At 40.5% G+C, this 18,828-nt stretch overlaps 1 long non-coding RNA gene across 1 annotated transcript; it reads left to right on the top strand.

Moving 5' to 3' along the window:
• Positions 1–3,343: 3,343 nt before the first annotated feature.
• On the top strand, positions 3,344–17,032 carry LOC116274481. Its single transcript, XR_004183149.1, has 3 exons — positions 3,344–4,382; positions 15,099–15,236; positions 16,058–17,032. It is a non-coding gene; the product is annotated as an uncharacterized LOC116274481 (long non-coding RNA).
• Positions 17,033–18,828: the final 1,796 nt, after the last annotated feature.

The following is an 18,828-nucleotide window of genomic DNA, read 5'->3' as shown; positions in this document are numbered from 1 at the left end:
TAATTCTTCCTAATTTAAGCTAGGAGGGTTGTATTTTTCCAGGAATTTTTCCATCTCATCTAGGTTTTCTAGTTTATGTGAGTAAAGGTGTTCATAGTAGCCTTAAATGAACTTAATTTCCTTAAATCACCATTTCAATGGTGTCAGTAACATCTCCTGTTTCATTTCTTAGTGAGGTTATTTGGATTTTCTCTCTTTTCTTGGTTAATATTGCTAATGGTCTCTGCATGCTGCTCTGTCTGGAGCTGCAATCTAGTCCTGCCTCCCATCTGCCATGATCCCGAAATTGAAGTAGCATAAACACTTTTTATTTTAAGAATTGTGCATACATTTTACATTATTAAATTTATATTATCACTAGGTCTTATGAAATGTGGGATATTGGCCAAGAAAAAAAGGAATTCTGATATCTGGAAGGTGATATCTGGAAATGTTTGGAAGATTTGGAGAAAGCTAAACCTTAAAACTCAGAATCACTCACTTTTACTCCATGTCTTGAGGAAGTAATCCCTGCCCCTGACTTTCCTGAAAACAGTTGAGCATTTCCCTTTAAGAAAGTGTTACTTTTAATCGGTTATCAGAACACAAATTTACAAGATCTGAGGGATAACATGCAGATTTATATTATGAAAACAAAATGTTACAACCAGGATTGGCTAATTGATATATATATTTAAAAATTTTAGTATTGCATTTACTTATTCAGTGTAATAAATACTTATTAGTGGCTATGATGGCAAGGGACTGTGTTAGTTTCTGATCCTTAGACTTCAAAGAGAAAATGATATAGCAAGACAGTCAGAAAATAATTCAATAATTTTCCAGCCAATATAAAACGGCATTTGTGACAAGTGCTTCCAAGGACTGGCCTGCTGATCTATGAGTAGTTATAATAGGAGGTTTGACTTATTGGGGGAAGGCTTCCCTGATGGGTTAGAGTTAAAGTCATCTCTTGATATTCATAAGTAATCAGTTCCAAGACTCCCAAGGACACCAAAATTTGCGGATGCTCAAGTCCCTTATATAAAATGGCATAATATTTGCATGTAAGCAATGCACGCCCCCTTGTATACTTTAGAACATCTCTAGATTACTTAAAATACCTAATACAATGCCTACACATCACTTCATTCCTGTGTATTTGATGTAGTACTCAGTGTGCAGTACATTCAAGTTTTGTTTATGGAACTTTATGGAATTTTGTTTTCCAAATATTTTTGATCTGTGGTTAGTTGAATCTGTGGATCCAGAATTCACAGATAAAGGGTCAAGTGTAATCAGGTAAAAAGGCAAAGACAGCATTCCAGATAGGCAGAATAGCATGTACACACGTGCTGTGGTGGTGTTACTGGAAAGGGGTCCTGATCCAGACCCCAAGAGATGGTTCTTGGACCTCGCACAAGAAAGAATTTGGGGCAAGTTCATAGAGTAAAGTAAAAGCAAGTTTATTAGAGAAATAAATAAAAGAATGGTTACTCCATAGGCAAATCAGCAGTATGGGCTGCTTGACTGACTATACTGTGAAAGGAAAATAAATCTTGGGGTCTCCAAATTACTAAGCTAAAGGGAAAAGTCAAGCCGGGAACTGCTTAGGGTAAACCTGCTTCCCATTCTGTTCAAAGTCATCCCTCACTGAGATAAATGCATATCTGATTGCCTTTTTTGGCGAAGCTAATTGGAAACTCGAAAAGAATGCAACCATTTGTCTCTTAACTACCTGTGACTTGGAAGCCCCCTTCTAGCTTTGAGTTGTCCCGCCTTTCTGGACTGAACCAGTGTTCATCTTACATATGTTGATTGATGTCTCATGTCTCCCTAAAATATATAAAACCAAGTTGTGCTTTGGCCACCTTGGGCACCTGTCATCAGGAACTCTAGAGGCTGTCACCGTCCTGCCTCCTCAACCTTAGCAAAACAAACTTTCTAAATTAACTGAGACCTGTCTCAGGTATTCAGGGTTCACCACATTTATAGTTATCCCTTGGTTATATGCTAAAAACAGTGGATTATTCATGAGTTTTCCAAGAAAGGGAAGAAGATTTCCTGGAACTGAGGGTTCCTTCTCCTTTTAGACTATATAGGGTAATTTCTGGACATAGCTATGGCCTTTATAAACTGTCATAGTGCTGGTGGGAGTGTTTCTGAGAAAGCTAATGCATTATAATTAGCATATAATGAATAGTGAGGATGACCAGCAGTCACTTTCATAGGTATCTTGGTTTTGATGAGTTTTGGCTGGCTTCTTTACACCATCCTGTTTTATCAGCAGGATCTTTGTGATCTGTGTCTTGTGCCAATCTCCTACCTCATCATGTGACTAAGAATGCTTAACCTCCTGGGAGGGCAGCTCAGGAGGTGTCAGCTTCATTTTACCCAGCCCTATTCAAGATGGAGTCACTCTGGTTCCAAAGCCTCTGACAGTGGTAGAGATAACACAGGTAGGAGGGATTTAAAGAACGTCACCGTAGCTAAGGTAGAGAATGGCATGGGGATCGAGCAAGGTCCAATATGGGACTAGATTTGTTAAGCAGCTTTACTTTCAGTGATACATCTTATTTCTTCTTCAAAAATTTTTTGAGGAATGTTTTTTAATACCTAACACAAAAAGCAATAATTAAAAAATTATGGTAGATATCTTCAAGTCAACTCTGTATTCAAAAATGTTCCTTCTTAGAAAGGAAACACCCTTTTCAACACCCTTGGCTTTTTAAAATTTCATTTTTATACTTATCAGAGTTTTAAAAGTCAGATAGTTTTAGAAGACTGAAAATATGGTAACTTGCTAGACTTCTCGACTGCTGCCTCCTAATTCCCACTTTCCGAGTCAATCATTTTAAATTATTTCAGAAGTTTCTTCAGGTGTTTGCCTCTGTTTTTCTATTATAATATGCTTATAATGCTATTTCTTATTTTTTCATTTTAGACATTATTCATTTATTTTCTACTATTTTGTGTATCATGAAAGATAAGGATTTAGCTCTCTCATCTCCTGCCTATCATCTCTATACTTTCCTACTTCCATCCTCCCAATATGGTTCTATCATATTATATTATAATATAAGCACTTAATATTCTTCTATAATATTTTCTATAATAATTATATTATATTATGTAATATATTAATTATATTATGCTATATTATAAAATTATTTTTAATAATTATAAGCACTTAGTCTTCAAATTTCAATTAGCACTTTAATTGTGGGGTTTCTTTTTATGTAGTTTTAAAAGTTATCTTTTTATTAAAAGTAAACTATCTTTTATCTTTTATTAATAATAATTATATTTTTATTTTAAAATAAATGCATTTAAAAATAGAGTGAACTTTAATTTTATAATAAATAAGATTACATATGTTCGTAGATTTCGCCAAAACCATGAAGGTGTTATGGATATAATACAAGTCTAAGAAACAGTATATCAGGTCAGTGTTTGGCAAATTATGGACCTTGGACCAAAACCAACTGGCTCCTGCTTTTGAAGTAACATATTATTGTAACACAGTCACATTCATTCAAAGTATTTTCTATGACTACTTTCTCCTACAGTGGCAGAGTGAAGTAGCTGAGACAGAGTCTGTATGGCCCCCAGAGCCTAAAATATTTACCATTTGGCCCTTTACAGAAAGTTTGCTGACCTCTCTACCAGGTTATACTATGAAGCATTTTAAAAAAAACCTTAATCATCAGTATAATCATGACTCTACAAGGCAAAGATATATTTAACAAATTTGTCCTACATTGTCCCTTTTCTACATTCAAGACGGTTTAGTGCCTTTCTACAGATCTGGAGCATTCCAGGACACCTAAGGCTGGAGGCCATGTGACAACACTGGGCTATTATGAGAGTTTCTTTGTTTACTGTTTGACAGGATAGATTCTGCCTTCTCAAATTCTGTTTGATCAGAAATGCTGTAGCATAATAAAGGGAGCAGATGAATGACTGAGGCCCTACAGCTCCACTAAAGATTAGAGTAAAATCTGCACTTCAAAAGATCCTGGTAAAGCAGGGAACGTCCTCAGCTTTCCATTTTAAGTGGGTATGAGACAAGGGGATGGGGATGAAAGAACTAGCAGCCATCATTCCCAGATGCCTGTTTGCAGAGCAGTGTGGGGATCACCTCATCTGTCCTTCAAGATTCTGCCATGCTCTGCCTTCATTTTCCTTCTCAAGTTAACATATATTCTGACTCTGTCTTTCATGCTTAGTATTCTTGCAAGAGAACAGAGCTCCTGATCACCTGTGTGCGTCCTTTGAGTGGATGGCAGCCGCATCTCTGCATTACAGCTAGTTAGAATGATGAGTCCTTGCTATGCCCCAAGTACTGTTTCGGGTGTTTAATGTCTATTATCTCACTTCATCCTCACCATGACCCATCCGAGGTAAGTTCTATTATTGCTATTTTACAAAAGAGGACACTAACACACACAGAGATTTAGTAACTTGCCCCAAATCACATAGTTGTTACTTGGCAGAGTAAAGATTTGAATCCAGGATTTCACTCCACAGCCTGTTTTAAAATTATATGAATTTACCTCTTTTCCTATCTGGATGCCCTGATGAAAGGAGAGTGTAAAGCCACACTCCGGTGCTTAGGGGATGGAATCTCCCTTGAAAGGGATAAACATGCTTAATGTTAATCCCTAACGAGACCAGGGTTTGGGCAGGAAAGATTGGCGTTGGTTAGGCTGGAGAAGGAATTTCTGGCCCCACACTTGGCCTTTTCCTCTCTAGGCTAGACTTTTACTTTAGTTATTGAATGTGGGCTACCACAGTCAGCTCCTTTACATGGAAATAAGGCCTTGAGCACAAAGAGCATGAGGTATCCTGTATTGCAAATTAAATAGTTTCAAGTTACTTAGTGTATTAATTTCCCTTTTGTTAATCCCTGACAAAGTCTTATTTAAATATCCTGGCCTCATTTCACTTGGGTTAAGGGGTATCAAAGGGAAGAGAATGGTGCATACTGAACCAGAATACCTAAAGGGAGATGTCTCAGAGTCAGGGCATATGGTGCTTTAAAAAGAAAAAAAACCCAAACAAAAACAAAAACAAAAAAAACCTGGAAGATCTTCTAGGACATATTCGAAAGAAAGTTGCAGAGTCCAGTACAAGCTGTTGCAAATCTGCAAAAAGGAGGAACAGGAGAGCACAGTGCTAGGTGCTGCTGCTAGCCCTGCTGCAGGGAGGTCCAGGAAGATGAGACTGGTTGACCACTGATTTGGCAACTGGAGGTCATTTGTGGCAGTGAAAAGAGAAATTTCCTTGAGTGGTGGAGACAAAACTTTTCTTCAAGAGAAAAAGAACAGTGAGGAAGACTGTATGTGTGGAAATTTTCTTCACAGAGTTTTGCTATGAAGGCTAGCAGAGAAAAGCTGTAGGAGATTTGTGAAGACAGGGGAGCTTTATTTTGGGGTGTGTGTGTGTGTGTGTGTTTTAAGAAGGGAGGGAGCTATTAAAGTACAGTTGTTGGCTGATAAGAATGATCCAATGGAGAAGGAAATTTGATGATGCAGGCAGTAGTGAGATTAATGTAGGTACAAAATCCTTTAGTATGTAAGAAGTGATTGGATGCAATGTGCAAAGAGAGGTTGGACTTATGTTGGAACTCTGATGTTTACTCTTTAAGTAAGAGAAAAGCCAGGATACATGAATTTGTAGATGCAGTGAGGTTGAAAGTTTGGTGGTAGGTAGATGAGGCATCTTCTAGACTGTCATTCTTCTATTTACTATATGCATCTAATTGCTTCTATTTTCTCAGTGCATAAGAAGTAGGTCTTCATTTGTTGTGAGAAGGGGTTAGCAGTATCAGAGATCTGAGGGAAAAAGAGAAACTGAAATAGTAAGAGAACTACTTGACTAGGGAAAACTATTTGTATTGCCTGCCAGCATTGTGGCCCAGGCTGGTTTTAAACTTAATATAAGGTCTCTTAGCTCCATTCTATCTCTCATTAGCTGCTTAAGTGAAAGTATGAAATAAGCAGACTGTGGACTTTTGCACGTTTGAAATTTTGGAAATGATTTATAACAAGAGGGAGAGACAAATGAGAGTGGTGCGGGAATGTATACATACACTAATTATGATGATGGATTGTGTCATCCAAGCTGAGTAGAATGCAGTGATGACAAGAATTAGAATGGAGGAGTGAGGTGCAAAAATAAGAGGTGATACCTCTCATGCTCACATATATCAGGGCCAGTCACCTAATTTCTGGGGCTTAGTGTAAAACAAAAATTTAAGGCCACTTATTCAAACATTATTAGGAATTTCAAGAGCTGGGCATGTTGGAGCATGCCTTTAGTCTCAGTTACTTAGGAGGCTGAGGCAGAAGGATTACTTGAGGCCAGGAGTTCGAGTCTGTAGTGTGCTATGATTATGCTTGTGACTAGCCATTGCATTCTAGCCTGAACAACATAGTGAGACCCCATCTCTAAAATGAAAAACAAATGAAATAAAATAATTTCAAGACAGTAACAACTCAGCATTAAATGAAGCATAGAGACTGTAAGCATGGGACAGTGACAGCTGCACAGGCGATAGACCTATGTAGCTGGCTCCACATATGCACATCCGTATATAAAAGTCTCTTTTTGAAAACCCGTTTTTATTTTTTAGGCCCCGATAATAAATGATTAATTATTAGTAGTTAAAGAAAAAAAAAAGAAAAGAAAAGAGGAGGTAACTAGAGAGAGGGGACGATTAAAATTAGTTTGGGAGAGGCTAGCTGGTCTAAGATGTAATCATGTTAGCGATGGACAGGATTACTGACATTAAAAGGCCAACGGACAGAGAGGCTAGGATCTTGGTTGTATTAGTTATGGGGCTGTTATAAGTGCTAGGATTTGTGACTTGAGTAGCATTGAGGGTGGTGATGGGGGACCTGGCAAGACAGCAGATGTCTACAGCAAGAGGAGGGAATGGGAAGCTGCCCTGATGGCATAATCATCAAGGTTGCTGATAAAATGGGGAAGAATAAGAAACAAAGGTTTGGAAATACGAACAAGGGGCTGGGAGGTTATTATCACACTTTCAGCCAAGAGGCACACGAAATGCTGCAGAAAAACTGCCACATCCTGAGATGGCTGCAGGGGAGGCTGTGTTTTTAGAGGGAAGTTAAGTTCAGTGGAGCAAGAAGGGGCATAGACTATTCAAAGAAGAGTTTGAGAATATGTGAAGTTTTACTTATGACAAATTATGTTTTCCAAAGGGTACAATGAAAGGGCTTGGGAGGTTAGGGATGGGTAGAAGGTGAAGTCAGACTAGCTCTATTAGGATGAGAATCCTGCAGATAAGGGAAGACCTAGAAACTTGGATTTCCTGTGAGTCACCAAGCAACAAAGGAACATAGGGTACAGTAAGATTTATCCTGATGTTTTCTTAGGTGTAGGTGACAATCAGGTATAAATTTTTAACTAAGTATACAAAAGCAATTGCAACAAAACCAAAAATGAACAAGTGAGACCTAATTACACTAAAGAGCTTCTGCACAGAAAAACAAACTATAACAGAGTAAAGAGACAACCTATAGAATGGGAGAAAACATTTGTAAACCATGCACCCTAAAAACGTCTAATATCCTGAATCTATAAGGAACTTAAATCAACAAGCAAAAAACAAATGCATTAAAAAATGGGCAAGGGGTGGGGGGGCGCCAAGATGGCTGAATAGAGACATCTCCAGCCTCCAACTCCCAGCGTGAGCAACACAGAAGATGGGTGATTTCTGCATTGTCAACTGAGGTACCGGGTTCATCACACTGGGGTGTGTTGGATAGTCAGTGCAGGACAGTGGGTGCAACCTGAGTGAGAGCCAAAGCAGGGTGAGGCATTGCCTCACCTGGGAAGCATAAGGGGGAAGGGAATTCCTTTTCCTAGCCAAGGGAAACCGTGACACACAACACCTGGAAAATCGGGTCACTCCCACCCTAATACTGCGCTTTGCCAAGGGTCTTAGCAAATGGCACACCAGGAGATTATAATCTGCACCTGGCTCAGAGGGCCCCACGCCCACGGAGCCTCCTTCATTGCTAGCACAGCAGTCTGAGATCTAGCTGCAAAGTAGCAGCAAGGCTGACGGAGGGATGCCCGCCATTGCTGAGGCTTAAGTAGGTAAACAAAGTGGCTGGGCGAGATGCTCAAACTAGGTGGAGCCCACCACAGCTCAAGGAGGCCTGCCTGCCTCTATAGACTCCACCTCTGGGGACAGGGCATAGATAAACAAAAAGAAGCAGAAACTTCTGCAGATGTAAATATCCCTGTTTGACAGCTTTGAAGAGAGTAGTGGTTCTCTGAGCATGGAGGTTGAGATCTGAGAATGGGAAGACTGCCTACTCAAGTGGGTCCCTGACCCCTGAGTAGCCAAATTGGGAAAACCTAACTGGGAGTAGCCTAACTGGAGTGGACCTCAAGCAAACTCCAACAGACCTGCAGCTAAGGGTTCTGACTGTTAGAAGGAAAACTAACAAACAGAAAGGACATCCACACCAAAACCCCATCTGTATGTCACCATCATCAAAGACCAAAGGTAGATAAAACCACAAAAATGGGGAAAAAGCAGTGCAGAAAAGCTCAACATTCAAAAAATCAGAGCACCTCTGCCCCTCCAAAGGAACACAGCTCCTCGCCAGCAATGGAAAAATGCTGGCGGAGAATGACTTTGACGAGTTGAGAGAAGAAGTCTTCAGTCGATCAAACTTCTGAGAGCTAAAATAGGAATTACAAACCCAGCGCAAAGAAACTAAAAACCTTGAAAAAAGATTTGACGAATGGATAACTAGAATAACCAATGCAGAGAAGTCCATAAACGACTTGATAGAGATGAAAACCATGACACGAGAACTACGTGACAAATGCACAAGCTTCTGTAACTGACTTGATCAACTGGAGGAAAGAGTATCAGTTACTGAAGATCAAATGAATGAAATGAAGTGAGAAGAGAAGTTTAGAGAAAAAAGAGTAAACAGAAATGAGCAAAGCCTCCAAGAAATATGGGATTACGTGAAAAGACCAAATCTATGTCTGATTGGCATACCTGAAAGTGATGGGGAGAATGGAATCAAGTTGGAAAAGGTTCTTCAGGATATTATCCAGGAGAACTTCACCAACCTAGCAAGGCAGGCCAACATTCAAATTCAGGAAATACAGAGAACGCCACAAAGATACACCTCAAGAAGAGCAACTCCAAGACACAAAATTGTCAGATTCACCAAAGTTGAAATGAAGGAAAAAATATTAAGGGCAGCCAGAGAGAAAGGTCAGGTTGCCCACAAAGGGAAGCCCATCAGACTAACAGCAGATCTCTTGGCAGAAACTCTACAAGCCAGAAGAGAGTGGGGGCCAATATTCAACATTCTTAAAGAAAAGAATTTTCAACCCGGAATTTCATATCCAGCCAAACTAAGTTTCATAAGTGAAGGAGAAATAAAATCCTTTACAGACAAGCAAATGCTGAGAGATTTTGTCACCACCAGGCCTGCCCTACAAGAGCTCCTGAAGGAAGCACTAAACATGGAAAGGAAAAACTGGTACCAGCCATTGAAAAAACATGCCAAAATGTAAAGACCATTGACACTAGGAAGAAGCTGCATCAACTAATGAGCAAAATAACCAGCTAACATCATAATGACAGGATCAAGTTCACACATAACAATATTAACCTTAAATGTAAATGGGCTAAATGGTCCAATTAAAAGACACAGACTGGCAAATTGGATAAAGAGTCAAGACCCATCAGTTTGCTGTATTCAGGAGACCTATCTCAGGTGCAGAGACACACATAGGCTCAAAATAAAGGGATGGAGGAAGATCTACCAAGCAAATGGAAAACAAAAAAAGGCAGAGGTTGCAATCCTAGTCTCTGATAAAACAGACTTTAAACCAACAAAGACCAAAAGAGACAAAGAAAGTCATTGCATAGTGGTAAAGGGATCAATTCAACAAGAAGGGCTAACCTAAATATATATGCATCCAATACAGGAACACCCAGATTCATAAAGCAAGTGCTTAGAGACTTACAGAGAGATTTACACTCCCACACAATAATAATGGGAGACTTTAACACCCCACTGTCAACAATAGACAGATCAACGAGACAGAAAGTTAATAAGGATATCCAGGAATTGAACTCAACTCTGCACTAAGCAGGCCTAACAGACATCTACAGAACTCTCCACCCCAAATCAACAGAATACACATTCTTCTCAGCACCACATCGCACTTATTCCAAAATTGACCACATCATTGGAAGTAAAGCACTCCTCAGAAAATGTAAAAGAACAGAAATTATAGCAAACTGTCCCTCAGACTACAGTGCAATCAAACTAGAACTCAGGACTAAGAAACTCAATCAAAACCGTTCAACTACATGGAAACTGAACAACCTGCTCCTGAATGACTACTGGGTACATAATGAAATGAAGGCAGAAATAAAGTTGTTATTTGAAACCAATGAGAACAAAGATACAACATACCAGAATCTATGGGACACATTTAAAGCAGTGTGTAGAGGGAAATTTATAGCACTAAATGCCCACAAGAGAAAGCAGGAAAGATGTAAAACTGACACCCTAACATCACAATTAAAAGAACTAGAGAAGCAAGAGCAAACACGTGCAAAACCTAGCAGAAGGCAAGAAATAACTAAGATCAGAGCAGAACTGAAGGAGATAGAGACACAAAAAACCCTCCAAAAAATCAATGAATTCAGGAGCTGGTTTTTTGAAAACATCAACAAAATTGATAGACCGCTAGCAAGACTAATAAAGAAGAAAAGAGAGAAAAATAAAATAGATGCAATAAAAAAGATAAAGGGGATATCACCACTGACCCCACAGAAATACAAACTACCATCAGAGAATACTATAAACACCTCTACACAAATAAACTAGAAAACCTAGAAGAAATGGATAAATTCCTGGACAGGGGTGTGGGTTGAAAAACTACCTGTTTAGTACAATATTAGTCAGTTCTTTCACTGCTATAAAGAAATATCTAAGAATGGATAATATATAAAGAAAAGAGGTTTAATTGGCTCATGGTTCCCCAGGCTGTACTGGAAACATGACTGGGGAGGCCTCAGATAATTTACAGTCATGACAGAAGGTGATGGGGAAGCAGGCACATTTTACATGGCCAGAGCAGAAAGAAGAGAGGGAGGGAGGAGGCACTACACACCTTTAACAACCAAATGTAATCACTTACTGTCATGAGAATTGCACCAAAGAGGAAATCCATCCCCATGATTCAGTCATCTTCCACCAGGACCCACATCCAACACTGGGGATTACAATTCAACATGAGATTTAGATGGGGATAGAAATCAAACCATGTCATTCCACCTCTGGCCCCTCTCAAATCTCATGTCCTTCTCACATTGCAAAATGCAATCATTCCTTCTCAACAGTCCCTGAAAGTCTGAACTAATTTTAGCATTAACATCAAAGTCTGCAATTGAAAGTCTCATCTGAGAAAAAGAAAGTCCCTTCCACCTATGAGCAGGTAAAATAAAAAATAAAAAACAAGGTAGTTACTTGCAAGATACAATGGGGGTACAGGCACTGGGTAAATACTCTCATTCCAAAAGGGAGAAATCAGTCAAAACAAAGGGGTTGTAGTCCCCATGCAGATCTGAAACCCAGCAGTGCAGTCATTAAATTTTAAATCTCCAAAATAATCTCTTTTGACTCTGTGTCTCACATCCAGGGCACACTGGTGCAAGGGATGGGCTCCCAAGGTCTTGGGCAGCTCTGTCTCTGAAGTTTCTCAGGGTACAGCTTCCACAGCTGCTCTCAAGAGCTAGCATTGAGTGCCTGTAGCTTTTCCAGGTGCATGGTACAGGCTGTCAGTGTATCTACCATTCTGGGGTCCAGAGGACTGTGGCCTTCTTCTCACAGCTCCACTAGGCAGTGCTTCAGTGGGGACTCTGTGTGGGGGCTCCAAACCCACATTTCCCCTTCATACTCCCCTTGTAGAGGTTCTCCATGAGGGCTCTGCCTCTGTAGCAGGCTTCTATCTGGACGTCCAGGCTTTCACATACATCTTCTAGGGTTTTTATAGTTTGGGGTTTTACTTTTAGGTCTTTAATCTATCTGGAGTTGATTTTTGTATATAGTGTAAGGAAGGGGTCTAGCTTCAGTCTTCTGCATATGGCTAGCCAGTTATCCCAGTACTATTTATTGAACAGGGAATCCTTTCCCCATTGCTTGTTTTTGTCAGCTTTATCAAAGATCAAATGGTTGTAGATGTGTGGCCTTATTTCTGGGCTCTCTATTCTGTTTCATTGGTTTATGTGCCTGTTTTTGTACCAGTACCATGCTGTTTTGGTCACTGTAGCCTTATACTATAGTTTGCAGTCAGGTAACATGATTCTTCCGGCTTTGCTCCTTTTGTTTATGATTGCTTTGGCTACTGGGGCTCTTTCTTGGTTCCATAAAAATTTTAAAATAACTTTTTCTAGTTGTGTGAAGAATGTCATTGGTAGTTTGATAGAAATAGCATTGAATCTGTAAATTGCTTTGGACAGTATAGTCATTTTAATGATATTGATTCTTCCAATTCATGAGCATAGGATGTTTTTTCATTTGTTTTTGTCTTCTCTGATTTATTTGAGCAGTGTTCTGTAATTCTCATTGCAGAGATCAAAGAGAAAAAAATGTTCCTTGTCTTTTTTGATCTTTGTTGGTTTGAAATCAGTTTTGTCTAAAATTAGGATTGCAATACCTGCTTTTTTGTTTTCTATTTTTATCCATCCCTTTATTTTGAGCCTGTGAGTATCACTATGTATGAGATGGGTTTCCTGAAGACCACTGGGTCTTGCTTTTTCATCCAGCTTGCTACTCTGTCCCTTTTAAGTGGGTCATTTAGTCCATTTACATTCAAGTTTAGTATTGATATGTATGGATTTGATCCTGTCATTGTGCTGTTAGTTGGCTATATGTTGGCTTGTTTATGTGGCTGCTTTACAGTGATACTGGTCTGTGTGTTTAAGTGTGTTTTTGTATTAGTTGGTAGCAGCCTTTCCTTTCTATATTTAGTGCTCCTTTCAAGATCTCTTGTAAGGCAGGTCTGGTGGTAGTGAAATCCCTCAACATTTGCTTATCCGAAAAGGATCTTATGTCTCCTTCACTTAGGAAGCTTAGTTTGGCTGGATATGAAATTCTTGGTTGAAGATTTTTTTTAAGACTGTTGAATATGTTTGCAATTCTCATTGTAGAGATCTTTCACCTCCCTGGTTAGGTGTATTCCTAGGCATCTTACTTTTCTTGTGGCAATTGAGAATGGGATTGCCTTTCTGATTTGGCTCTCAGTTGGGTTGTTGTTGGTGTATAGGAATGCTAGTGATTTTTGTACATTGATTTTGTATCCTGCAACTTTGCCAAAGTTCTTCATCAATTAAAGGAGCTTTGGGGCCAATAATATGGGGCCCCAATCTCTTCTAGCTTATAGCATTTCAGCTGAGAGTTTCACTGTTAGCCTGATGGGGATCCCTTTGCAGGTGATCTGCCCTTTCTTTCTCTAGCTGCATTTGACATTCTTTCTTTCATTTTGACCTTGGAAAATCTGAGGATTACATGTCTTGGGGATAATCTTCTTGTGTAGAATCTTGCAAGATTTCTCTGTATTTCCTGAATTTGACTGCTGGCCTATCTAGCAAGATTGGGGAAGTTTTCATGGGCTATATTCTGAAATATACTTTCCAAGTTGTTTCCTTTCTCCCCTTCCCTTTCAGGGATGCAAGTGATTAGTACATTTGGCCTCTTTACGTAATCCTATACTTCTTGGAGACTTTTATTCATTCCTTTTTATCCTTTTTTCTTTATTTTTTGTCTGACTGTCTTATTTCAGAGAAACAGTCTTCAAGTTCTGAGATTCTGTCCTCAACTTGGTTTATTCTGCCGTTAATACTTGTTATTGCATTGTGAAATTCTTGTATTGTGTTATTCAGCTCTGTCAGATTAGATTATTTTTTATACTAGCTATTTTGTCTTTCAGCTCCTGCATTGCTTTATCGTAATTTTTATTTTCCTTGGATTGGTTTTTGCCATCCTCCTGAATCTTGATGATTTTTTTTCCTGTCCATATTCTGAATTCTATTTCTGCCATTCCAGCCAGTTTGTCCTGGTTAAGAACTCTTGTTGGAGAAGTGGTGTGGTCATTTGGAGGACATATGACACTCTGACCATTTGAGTTATCTGAGTTCTGGCATTGATTCTTTCTCATCTCTGTGTGTGAGTGTTTGTTTAATTGCAGTGTAGATTGAGTACAGTCAATAGACTTCTGGATCTTTTCACAGGGTTGAGGCTTTATGCAGGGTCTTTATTTGAAGCTGACTTCTTGTCTCTGGTTTCAGAGGTGGGTACGTTAGTGAGGTAATTTTGGTGTGGAAGTTTTAGGGTGTGATCCAGAAGGTGACACTTAGGCCTATTGGTCAGTTGGTAGATTCTTGCTTGGTTGTGTGGCTTCCCTATATTTCCTCACAGTAGCAACTGAAAGTATGGATTCCTCTCCCCATTGAGTGCTGGCTCTAGTTCATGACTTGGCACTCCTGGGCTGCCCACTGCAGCTTTGGGGCAATCCTAGTTTTTATGTTCCTTTCCCAGCTTAGAGTCAGCAGAGGAAGGGACCTTAGTAGTCATTGTGGCCAAGGGTCATTTCCTTGACTCCTGGGGCTCCACCCCAGAGAGATGCAGGTCAGGAATGACGCAGTGCCGTCAGTCCAGGATGGAGGGTTTGTGCTATGGACCCAAGCCAGGGGTTCTCTGTCTTGTGATGAGCCATGGGTGGTGGGGGGAGTGGCACCCACGGGAGATGAACTGGCCTCCTCTCTTTGGGTTGACTGGAGATTGTTGGAGGTGTGGATAAGGCACTTAGGGTCTTTGTGCCTTTGTTAGTCCAAAGGTGCCAAGGGCAGTTTCTCTGCAGAGGCAGGGGCCAAGAGGCTTTCAGTTGCCCCTGGAAGCTCTGTCCAGGGAGTTGCTGAGTTGGTGTTGGCTCAATAGCTCTGGCAGGGGGTGGCTGGAGACTCAGGCCTAGAGGACCTGTCTGGTGAGGAGATATGGGAACAGGTACCCATGTAACAGTCTGACCACCTTTCTGTACAGCTGCTGTGGTATGCTTGGGGCCCACTCCAGTCTCTGGTCACATTGGATCTTCCAGAACCTAGAGGTGTCACCAGTGAAGGTTACAAAACAACAAAGAAGGCAGCCTGTCCCTCCCTCTGGGATTTTTGTCCCAGGAAGGTATGAACCTGTTGCCAGCCCAAAGGCACCTGTAGGAAGTGGTTGGAGACCCTCGTTGGGAGGTCCCACCCAGTAAGGAGGACTGGGATTACGTACCTGCTTAAAGGAGTGGTCTAGCTACATTTTGGTAGAGCAGTTGTGCTATGCTGGGGATCCCTTCCACCCCAGGTTGACTCAGACACTCCAAAGCCCAAAGACTGGAATGGCTAAGTCATCCAAACAGCAAAGATGGTGGCACATCCCACTGTCTGGGAGTGCTGTCCCAGGGGGAATTCAGATCTCTGTCAGCTGGAGAGCTCAGGTGGGGGTGACTAGAGGCCCCAGTTGGGAGATCCTACCCAGTGAGGAGGACCAGGATCAAGCACTCACTTAAAGCAGCAGACTGGTCACGTTTTGGTAGAGCAGCTGTGCTGTGCTGGGGAATCCCTTCCGCCCTGGATTGGCTCAGATTCTCCAAAGCCTGAAGGCTGGAATGGCTAAGGCGCCTGGACTGCAAAGATGGTGGCCTGCCCCTCCCCACTGGGAGCTCCTTCTTAGGGAGGTGCAATGCTGCTACTGACAGCTGGCTGGAATTCCAAGCCAGTGAGTCTTACCTTGTGAGATGCAGTGGAGCAGTGGAGGTGGGAGTGGAGCCTGCGGGCTGTTGCTGCTTAGCCCCTGGATTCAGCCTCTTTCCTAAAGGTATATACAGGAGTCTAACCTCCTAATTTCCACATTCTTAAGCTTACCAATTAGTCCAAAGATATTTTTCTCTTAGAGAAACCACCTTCCTGGAACGTTCTCTCTCTCAGTCTCTCTCTCTCTTTCTCCTTTTTTTAAAGTCAGGAAAACCTGTCACACAGACTGGACTGCAGTGGCACAATCACAGCTCACTACAGCCTCAAACTCGTAAGCTCAAGTCATCTTCCCACTTCAGCCTCCCGAGTAGCTGGGACTACAGGAGGGTGTCATCACATCCAGCTAACATTCTGTTTTTGTGCTCCAAGTAGAACAGGCTGTGAAAATGGGATCAAATAGATTCAATGTGCAAAGGTCATACAGCTAGTGTATGACAGAACGGGAACTGAAACCCAGGCAGTCTGTTCATTGCATTTCCTATTGGTGGTTGTATTGGTTATCTATTGCCAAAATAATGCTGTGTAACAGACCACCTCCAAATTCAGTGCCTCCAAAAACATTTACTTGTTATTTCTCACGTGTCTGGGCTTGTCTGGACTTGGCTGACGTAGCTCATCAGAGGCAGATCTGCTCCTTTTACCTCCAGTCTAACCCAGTCCTGTTCTCATGGGGATAGCAGGAGCGAAGGAAAACAAACAATTGTGCCAGTGCTTTTCCTTTTCAAACTTTCATCCTTACATCCTCTTAATGTCTCATTGATCAAAGCAAGTCACATGGCCACAGTCAAAGTCAAAAGGCAGGAAAATTCAGTCCATCCATGCAGTGGGGGGAGAGGAGGGAATCAATATTTATTGATAATAACTGAATCTACTACAACGCCTAACTAGTAAGATATATAAATGACATGCAACTCTGCTAAAATGTCTAATGATTAAGAAATTAACTAACCTTAAGATTTCTCAATTAGTTACTTTTTGCTAAAGCATAAGCAATTTCCTCAGTTCTAACCACAAATTCTTACATAAAATATGTAAGCATTAAAATCATATATTAATACAATATTAAATGTACTTCAATAATATGTCAAAATATTTCAATTTGATTTTATTTGCTTTCTTCTCATTCTCCTTTATAGTTTCTGAATTTTGTGCCATATGTATGCCAAATGCATTTGAGAAATGAAATGTTATAAAAAAAAAAGTTTACAAATTTATTTGAACCTTGAAACAGAGCACTAAAGTATCTTGCTCTGAGACCATATCTATATTTATTTATTTATTTATTTATTTATTTATTTATTTATTTTTTTTTTGAGACGGAGTCTCGCTCTGTGTCACCCAGGCTGGAGTGCAGTGGCGCGTTCTCGGCTCACTGCAAGCTCCGCCTCCCAGGTTCAGGCCATTCTCCTGCCTCAGCCTCCGAGTAGCTGGGACTACAGGCGCCCGCCACCACGCCCGGCTAGTTTTTTTTTTTTTTTTTGTAGAGACGGGCGGTGACCATGTTAGCCAGGATGGTCTCGATCTCCTGACCTCGTGATCCGCCCGCCTCGGCCTCCCAAAGTGCTGGGATTACAGGCTTGAGCCACCGCGCCCGGCCGACCATATCTATATTTAAATGGTAAAAATACACAGATCAGTTTTATTCCAAATTAATATTCCTAGAGTTAAAACTATATCCATACTTTTTAGATTTATAACAGGGCATATTTTAAAAATATATATACAACTATAACATGCTAATGTAATCATTCCTTATGGGCCACTGAATAATAAGTATATCTGAGAAGAAAGCAAGGATATTTTAAAAGGTGAAAGACTTGCAAATTTCTGTTTGAAAATATTAAACTAATTACTTTAATATATGCTTGTCTGTGAAAAAATGTGTAAAAGTTCAGCTGTATAAATCACTTAATATCCCATGCAAAGTAATAAAAAAAAACCTGGACTAAAACATGAAAGTTACTATTATACATTTATATATATTGTGTATATTATACATTTATATATACAACTGTAAATCCAGTAGGAAACAGTCTACTACTAAATCTTTTCTTCTTATTTACACTTCTACAGCCTATGGCTAAATGGGTTTTTCACTTTTTGTTTGGACAATGTGGAAGTACCAGGTATCAGGACTCTCCCTTGTCGTAACTCCCATGTAGGTGAATGAATTGAGCACGGTCAGTCTGTAACAGGCTCTAGTACACATGCTCGGTGGGGTTAAAAAAGTAGAGACCCGATGGAGGATTCTCAGCCATTAAACTTGGGATTTTACCCAGGATGTCTGTGCCCTACTCTAAAAGTATCCGTAACTTAGCTCTGATCACAGTGCTTTCCTGCAAGCTGCAATTAGGTGGGATGTCTTAGCTGTCTTGCTAAAAATATACACTTTGAAATCCAGTCTTCAGCAGCCTGCAGGAGGATAAGAGGATAATGCTGAAGAGGCACAAACAGTCTGTGTACCTTGCTCAGGAGTGCTGCTTGTGCTTATTTTCTGACCCCAGGTCCTGGAACTTGCCAGCACCAATCTTTCAATTCTGTTATGTCCTCCCAGGGAGAGACTAAAATTGCCCAGACCTGCTTTTTGTTTAGATTACTTCTGAAGCCACTTAATTTTCAGTTGCCAATAGTTGCTTTGTCTTTCTCAATTAGGCTCTAAATTGGTGTGAAAACAGTAGGATTATTGTGCTAATTAAAATATCTTTTGCACAGCTGTACTTTCCCAGGAGTGGGTCAAGGAAAGCCCGTGGGCAGCCCCAAAGCCCCTCCAGGGAGCAGGTTTGTGATCTCAGGTGGCCCAATGTGACACCTTGGGGGGCTTCTCCAATGCACCTCACCCTCAACCACTACCTTGTCAGGTTGTCTGGGACCCTTGGTCTTTAAATATCACACGATATATACAAAACACCTTAGAAGATGTGACAAACCAGCATCTGGCCAAGTGAATGTTTATTAAAATAAAATACAAGAAAAAT

This window comes from Papio anubis, chromosome 4, assembly GCF_008728515.1.
Source record: "Papio anubis isolate 15944 chromosome 4, Panubis1.0, whole genome shotgun sequence".
Taxonomy (NCBI): domain Eukaryota; kingdom Metazoa; phylum Chordata; class Mammalia; order Primates; family Cercopithecidae; genus Papio; species Papio anubis.
This window is presented reverse-complemented; position numbering and strand designations above follow the sequence as displayed.